Source organism: Petaurus breviceps, unplaced genomic scaffold (assembly GCF_028583685.1).
Source record: "Petaurus breviceps papuanus isolate PSGF00001 unplaced genomic scaffold, PetGlider_PUasm1.0 225, whole genome shotgun sequence".
Taxonomy (NCBI): domain Eukaryota; kingdom Metazoa; phylum Chordata; class Mammalia; order Diprotodontia; family Petauridae; genus Petaurus; species Petaurus breviceps.
In genome coordinates, this window is record NW_027185889.1 from 8,503,130 (window position 1) to 8,511,787 (window position 8,658).

Sequence of the window (8,658 nt, forward strand, 5' to 3'; positions counted from 1 at the left end):
AGGGAGAGGGATATATACAGAAAAAGAAAGCAAAATACAAATGTACCAATACACATGAAAATGTTTTTAAAAAACCCTGAATGATATACACACACTGAAAAATAAGATGCCTGGCACATTAACTATAGCAACAGTCAGTGGAGGGGATAGTTAGTCACACTTGGGACTCATTGGCGACTGCGAGTGCAACCAGGGTCACCTTTCATCATGTATCTTACCACTCAGACAATGGCCTCTATGACCCCATGATCTTCTTCTGGCTCCATAAGCTTTCTTAAGAAGGGCAACCACACGACTTCACACACTTTAGCAGGTCTCTACAAAATCATGTTCACCATTAGGTAATTATGTGCAAACAGATAGTTAGGAGTGATTATGATGAGATTAATAGCCTGCAATTAGCAGTGGAAACAAATCACTCCTCCACTAAAGACATCTGACTCTTCCTCATAAAATAGACTGTTCTAAGAATGGCCATTCAAGCTAGTGTCTGGTTTAACTTATGTGGAATCTTCTTTATTTTTTTAATATATGTATATATTTTTTTTGTTATTTAAAAAAATTATTTATTTTTAGTTTTCACCATTAATTTCCTCAAGATTTTGAGTTACAATTTTTTCTCCCCATCTTTCCCCTACAGCCACCCCAAAATAGTAAGCCTATTGAATACCCCTTCCCCCAGTCTGTTCTCTCTTATATCCTCCCCCATCACTCCCCTAACTTTCTAGTACAGTAAGGTGGATTACTATACCCCAGTGCCTATATATCTTATTTCACAGTTGCATGTAAAAAACAATTTTTTTTAAAAACTTTGAGTTCCAGATTTTTTTCCCTTCTTCCCTCCTCACCTGCCCCCCATTGAGAAGATTAGCAATTCAATATAGATTGTACATGTGTAGTTACCCAAAATCATTTCCATAGTAGTTATATTGTGAAAGACTAACTATATTTCCCTCCATCCTATCCTGCCCCCCACTTATTCTATTTTCTCCTTTGACCCTATGCTTTTTCAAAAATGTTTGCTTCTAACTACCCTCTCCCCCAATCTGCCCTCCATTCTATTATGCCTGCTCTTATTCCCTACCCCCCTATTTTCCTGTAGGGTAAAATACCCAATTGAGTGTGTATGTTATTCCCTCCTTAAGCCAAATTCAATGAGAATAAGGTTGTTCCATTCCCTTTCATCTTCCTGCTCTTCCCCTCCATTGAAAGTTTTCTCTTGCCTCTTTTATATGAGATAATTTGCCCTAATCTATCTCTCCCCTTCTCCCAATATATTCCTCTGTCACTTCTTAATTTTATTTTTTAGATATCATTCCTTCATATTCAATTCATCCTGTGCCCTCTGTCTATGTATACATGAACATATATACATATGTATATAAAATGCCCACACACATGTATTTATATACATATATATCCTCCTATATATACATATAAGTATGTATATATATACATATATATTCCCTTCAACTATCTTCAAACTGAGAACAGTCTTATGAGTTATAATTATCATTTTTCCATGTAGGAATGTAAATAGTTCAACTTTAATAAGTTCCTTATGATTTCTTTTTCCAGTTTACCTACTTATGCTTCTCTTGCTTCTTGTATTTGAAAGTCAGATTTTCTGTTCAGCTCTGGTTTTTTCATCAAGAATGCTTGAAAATCCTCTATTTCATTGAATGACCATATTTTCCCCTGTAGCATTATACTCAGTTTTTCTGGGAAGGTGATTCTTGGTTTTAGTCCTAGTTCCTTTGACCTCCGGAATATCATCTTCCAAGCCCTTTGATCCCTTAACATAGAAGCTGCTAGGTCTTGTGTTATCCTGATTTTGTTTCCACAATACTCAAATTGTTTCTTCTTGACTGTTTGCAGTATTTTCTCCTTGACCTGAGAACTCTAGAATTTGGCTCTAATATTCCTAGGAGTTTTCTTTTTGGGATCTTTTTCAAGAGGTGATCAGTGAATTCTTTCAATTTCTATTTTGCCCTCTGGTTCTAGAATATCAGGGCAATTTTGCTTGATAATTTCTTGAAAGATGGTGTCTAGGCTCTGTTTTTGATCATGGCTTTCAGGTAGTCCAATAATTTTTAAAGTGTCTTTCCTGTATCTATTTTCCAGGTCAGTGCTTTTTCCAATGAGATATTTCACACTGCCTTCTAATTTTTCATTTGTTTAGATCTGTTTTATAGTATGTTGATTTCTCACAATATCATTAGCTTCCAATTGCTCCAATCAAATTTTGAAGAAGTTATTCCCTTCAGTGAGTTTTTAAAATTACTTTTACATTTGGCAAATTTGGCTTTTTAAGGCATTCTTCTCCTCACTGGCTTTTTGGGCCTCTTTTGCCATTTGAGTTAGTCTATTTTTAAGGTGTTATTTTCTTCAGTGTATTTTTGGATCTCCTTTAGCAGGCTGTTGACTTGATTTTCCTGATTTTCTTGCATCATTCTCATTTGTCTTCCCAATTTTTCCTCCACCTCTCTTACATGATTTTCAAAATCCTTCTTGAGTTCCTCCATGACCTGTGATCAATGCATATTTTTCTTGTAGGCTTTTGATGCAGGAGTTCTGACTTCATTGTCTTCCTCCCACTCCATGCCTTGATACTTTTTGTCCCACTGGAAAGGATTCTATGGTCTGTTTGTGCTTCCTCTACTTTCTCATATTGCCAGCCAATTACTTGACTTTTGTTCTCTTTGCCACAGTAGAACTCTGCTTCCAGAATGGAGAGAGCTTTTTCCCAAATCACTGGCGTTTTCACAGTTGCTGAAGCTATTAGGAGGGTGCCTTCTCTACAGCCCCCACAAGCTCTGGTACACTGGCCACACACCCCAAGGCTACCACCCAAGACCATGATCCAGATCAAAGCAGGTCAAAACAACAGTGATTACCCTCTGAATGTTCACTTGGTTCCACTATGATCTGCAGGCCAGGAGCTCCTGAGGCAGCCATGTGGCTCAACTGCTGTGCCTCTACCACTTCTAGCCCTAGGACAGGGGCTGCATGGCGTTCCATCCCCCCCTCTTCCAACAGAGCTCCACATTGACCTTTTACTTAATCTTTGGTGTTTATGGGTTGAGAAGTCTGGAAACCGCCATAGCTGCTGGTGATTTACTCTCCTGAAGTCTGTTCTGGACACCTCTGGTTGGGGACACCCTAAGGCGGGAACCACGGCTCACGTTCACTGCACTTGGCTCCCAGCTCAGTGTGATAGACCTTTTGTCTGCCTGACAGGCTGCCTTCAGTGGAAGAATTGTTTCTCTCTGTCACTTTGTGGGTTCTGTAGCTCTAAAGTTTGTTTAAAGTCATTTTTTTACATGTATTAGAAGTCATTGGAGTGGGAGTCCACGCCAAGTTTGTGCTTCTACTTTGCTATCTTGGCTCTGCCCTGGAATCTTCTTTAGATTTATAGAGTGGGTTTAATTTGGGGGCTTCTAGGTAAATATATAAAAAAGAATAACAGTCAGTCTCTGACTATATCACACAAAAATATTTGGTTGCCAAATGAAGGATAAAGTCAGACAACCACTAATTCTATTTTTGTTTGCTTTGTTTTTCTGTTTGTGATTCCAATCCCTTTGGATGTATCACTCTATAGCCCAGGAGAGCATATCTCTACCAAATACAAGAAATTGTGCTCTTCTCATCCAAAACTTTATTTTTATTTCTTACATTTCATTTTTCATGGCTTTAAACCATCGGGGTGTATTACTTGGGTTGCTGGCCCTCAGTAAATGATAAATTTGTCTGACCACAAAGTTTGCTGGTTAAAAACAGAATTACAGAATCCTAGAGATGGAAGGCACCTCAGAGTCCATATTGAAACAATACTTCAATAACAATCCTCTCTAACAAGTGGAAATCCTGTCAATGTTTGAAAATCTCCAGGGAATTGCAACCCACTGGCTCCCAAGACATCTCAATTCATTTTTTGAAAGTGTTTTTTCCTTTTTTTTTTTTTTGGCTTTAATTTTTTTGGAGGAGCAATTGGGGTTAAGTGACTTGCCCAAAGTCACATGGCTAGTAAGTGTTAAGTGTCTGAGGCCGGATTTGAACTCAGGTCCTTCTGATTCCAGAGCCGGTGCTCTATTCACTGTGCCACCTAGCCGCCCCAGTTTTTTTTTTCCTTTTGTAACCTCCCTTTTACTAGACTCCCACTGAGTCCATAAATACTGTTGCTGTATCTTTAAAAACCAAATGTAATGCCACAGAAAAGACTGTTTTCAATGGCAGTTTGGCATGAAGGTTGAAAAATGTCTCACTATGCAGTGTTTCTCCCTATGGACTCAGGAAAAGTAAAGGGTTTTTTTGTGTTTGTGTTTTTTACTTTTATCTATGAGGATTTAGAAAGAGTGATTCTGGTTAAGAGATTTTTTTCCTGTCATGGTTGGAAAGAATCTGAGAAGACAGAAGAAGGAAATGGAGAGATCTTTTCTGAATAAGTTGTTTCTACCTTTTGTCTTGTGAAGAGGCTTTTTGAGAAGGAATTTTTACTTGGTAAACTGAGAAAAACTGAGTGGTATGAGGCTGTATTTTCAGGCAAGTGAGGAGGAGTCACTTGAAGTTATAGAGAGGTTTTAAGATGATTCTCGCTGTGATTTTTGTCATAACCAAAATATTGTAAATGATTATGTATGTCTTTGTATATATTTCTTATATCATTAATAAATTACATATATTTTGTAGCTTGAACATTTACTTAATCAAAGAAGAGTAGGAAATATATTATTCAGAGAACAAACAGAATTGCTATTTGGAAAAGAGGTTTCTCCAACTTATCAAATACATAATATTTAATGAACTGGAATGGAGTCTTGACTTTATTTTCTTGTTGTTGTTCCATTGTGTGCAACATTTTGTTACCCCATTTTGGGTTTTCTTGGTAAAGGTCCTGGAGCAGTTTTGCCATTTCCTTCTCCAGCTCATTTTACAGTTCAGGAAACTAAGACAAACAAGGCCAAATGATAATGCCCAGGCTCACAAAACTAGTGAGTGTCTGAGGCTAGATTTGAACTCACAAAGATGAGCCTTCTTGATTCCTAGTATGATGCTCTAGTTACCTGATTTCATTTATACATTAAGCATTTTTATATACATTTGACTTCATCATTAATTGAAAAAGATGTTGACATTTTATTAACTAAAATGAGATAATATTAAAACTTACTTCTAGGTCACTCTAGAACTCAAATTGATAAAATTAAATATGGGAAGAAATCAAAGGGAAAAATGAGGGATCTCCTATGAATAACTGTAATTGACCCTATAAATCTTGCTACCTGGACAGAGGATGATAGATACAGATTTGGAAGACTCCTTAGGAGTCCACTAGCCCAGCCTCCTCATTTTATCCAGGAGGAAAAGAGGCCGGGAAAGTGAAGTGATTTGCCTAAGGCCACATAGGTAGTAAGTAGCAAAGAGGATATTTAATTCTAGGATCCCTAACTCCAAATTCAGCACAATTTCCCAAGTCACACTCATTCCTTGAAGTTCAAACACTTCATTCATCTCAGCAAACAGCCCCTTGATGGCAAATGTTTCTTGACTTAGAAAGCATTTTATGTGTTCTATTGCTGAGAAAACACATTTTACCGATCACATAGGTGTAGATCCACAGGAGGATTTCAGATGTCTAGTTCAATCCTTTCATTTTACAGGTGAGAAAACTGAGGTCCAGGGATTTTCCAGGGTCACAAAGAAGCAATTTGAACCTAGGTACTCAGACTCCAGAAGCAGTGCCCTTTCCAATGCACCATGCTGGTTTGAGAATTTATTTATGAGATATGGTATTTAAATGCATCCCAGTTGAATATTGGTCGTGTCGGTTATCATGTCTGTCCATACCTGAAAGTAGAGCCATAAACAACTTTTGTCTTGAGAAAAGCCTTTTTGAGAAGAAGTTTTATTTAGTTTCCTGAGAAAAACTAAATGGAATGGGAAAGCTGAGCCTTCTGGAACTAGAGTGAGGGTTTGAGATAATTTATTATAATTTCTTTTATCTTGTGTGCAGGGGGTTGGGGCAAGTGGGCAACTGCCTGAGTAAACAGAAATCTTTCTCAAATTTTTCCTTTGTTTAAAGAAAAGGTGGGGAGATGGAGACCTGACAGCACAGTGAGGTCACATCATGGGGGGGCAACAAAGAGCTCACCTGGGGTACAACATCCAAGATTAGGAAACATGAGCCATATGGCAGCATCTTATTTTAATTTGTTGTTTTATACTTACTGAGTACTAAGATCAATTATTTCTCTGTAACTAATGAAAAACAATTGCTCTCAAAACCTTTTAAATATCAGTACTCTGATATAAGTGCCAGACCTAGAGTCAGGAAGACTTATCTTTGTGAGTTCAAATCTGACTTCAGATACTTCCTAGCTGTGTGACTCTGGGCAAGTCACTTAACCCTGTTTGCCTCAGTTTCATCATCTGCAAAATGAAATGGCAAACCACTCCAGCATCTTTGCCAAGAAAACCCCAAATGGGGTCACAGAGAGTTGGGCAAGACTTAAAAACTAGTACAAATTCTGGGATAAGACCCCACTTTAGTTTATAGGATCACAGGATTTTAAAGTAAAAGGGCAGCCATCTAATCCAACCTATACATTGAAGGAATCGCCACTAGAATATACCTGGCTGTCCAGCCTCTCTGTAAAGAGTGAAAACCACTCAGGAATGAGAACCTAGCACTTCTGTCAGGACCTCATTCCACTTTTTTGAAGGCTTTAATTGTTGGGAAATACTTCTGATATCAAGCTAAATTTGCCTCAATGTACCTTCCACTCCCTGCTCAGGATTCTGCCCTCGGGCCAAACAGAACAAGTCTAATCCTTTTTCCACAAGCCAGCCCTTCAAATACATGAACACAGTTGTCGTGCCCTACCCTGAATCTTCTCTTCTTCATTGTAGATAGAACCAGTTTCTTCAATTGATTATCATATAATGAAGCTTTAAATACAAGTAACAAGATATTTATGTGGTATTTTAAATTTTATAAAGCACTTTACTTACATTATCTCATTTGATTCTCACAAAAATGGGAGGTAGATGCCATCACTTTCATTTTACAGATGAAGAAATGAAGGCTGGCAGAGGTTAAGTGACTTGTTCAGAGTCATACAGTTACTAAGGGGCTTATCAGGATTTGAACTCAGGTCTTCCTGATTCAAAATCTAGTGCTATCCCTCATGCTACTGCTGAATTATATACTATAAAATATATAAATATCTTTTTCCAGATTAAAATCTCTTGCGGTTGTTATTGTTAACATACATACACACACACACACACACACATTCCAGGAAATTGAATTTCTCAGAATTTGGAAAGTGTATGGGCCATGTGAATGATCCAGTTTTGTTCTGTCCCCCTTCAGTTTAAAGTAGTTTCATATGGAAGTGTATGAAAAGCCTTTGTTGCATGTTCTTGTTATTTAGTTGTTCAGTTGTGTCTGACTCTTTGTCACCTCATGTACCATAGCACACCAGGCTATTTTGACCTGAAGAACTTGTCTTCCAATGTCATATCTTTTAGCATTTCAATACTTCCCATGGGATTTTCGTGGCAAAGATACTGGAGGGGTTGGTCATTTCCTTTTCCAGGGGGTCGCCTTTTGTCAGAATTCTCCTCTATGACCTGTCTGTCTTGGGTAGTAACACTACCCAACATAGCTTATTGTTTTCTTGCGCTACACAAGTCCATTTGCCAAGGCAATGATCCAGGAAGGAATGAAATGTTAGAATGAGCCCCAACACTGTCTCTATAGTATAAAATCCCATTGATAGAAACATGAAGGTCACACACTGAGAAACAAATGTTCATTCCTGATTTACCCATTGAAAGCTACAAATCTGCTCCTTATGGTATGCTCTTAAAATGTTTAGAAAAGAGCATGATAGAACTGCTCCATTTGGAATTATTTTCATTTCCCAAATCTGAGTTCATGAGAGCTCTTGAAAGTATAAAATACAAAATGGCCCATTCGTGACCAAAATGATTTGTACTTTGCTTTGATCAGACCACAACTGGAAGATAAAATATGAACTCTTCTATTTACCTTGTCAGTGTAGCAGCAAGCACCCCAGTGTCCCCAGGGTCACTGCCACCACAGGTTCTTAGGTCTGCTTTGTCAAAGGAAAGCAACTCAAAATGGGTTAACAATCTTACTTTAATCAGTCAAACATGTATCGTTTACCTAGTTCAGGGGAAAAAGGTCAGCACCCCGAACTTCAGAATATACAGACAGAATTATCAAGACAGAAACAGATCAAGTAGACAGCTTTCCAAACTGTCCAACCATTACATCCATACCAAATCAACATCTGGGTTTCAAAGCCGGGGGGCTCTGGACAACGGCTTCCCAGAGTTTCACCTGATCAAATCACAGAACACTTCTCAAAATGAGCCCCAAAACAAAGCCTCACATCAGGGCTTATATAGCCTTCTCCTGGCTCAGAGAATGTAACAACCTTTTGGACCCACTGGCCAATCAAAAAGTATCTACTGAAAAACAAGCCTCCTACCCCAGGCTCCAGGTGCACTTTAGCCTAGGGGCAGGGAAGATCTTTAAAATTTACATTCCCATTACATTCGGCCCCAAGATCTTTCATGCCCATAGCATAGACAATTTACTTTTGAATTAGCATTAACAATCAT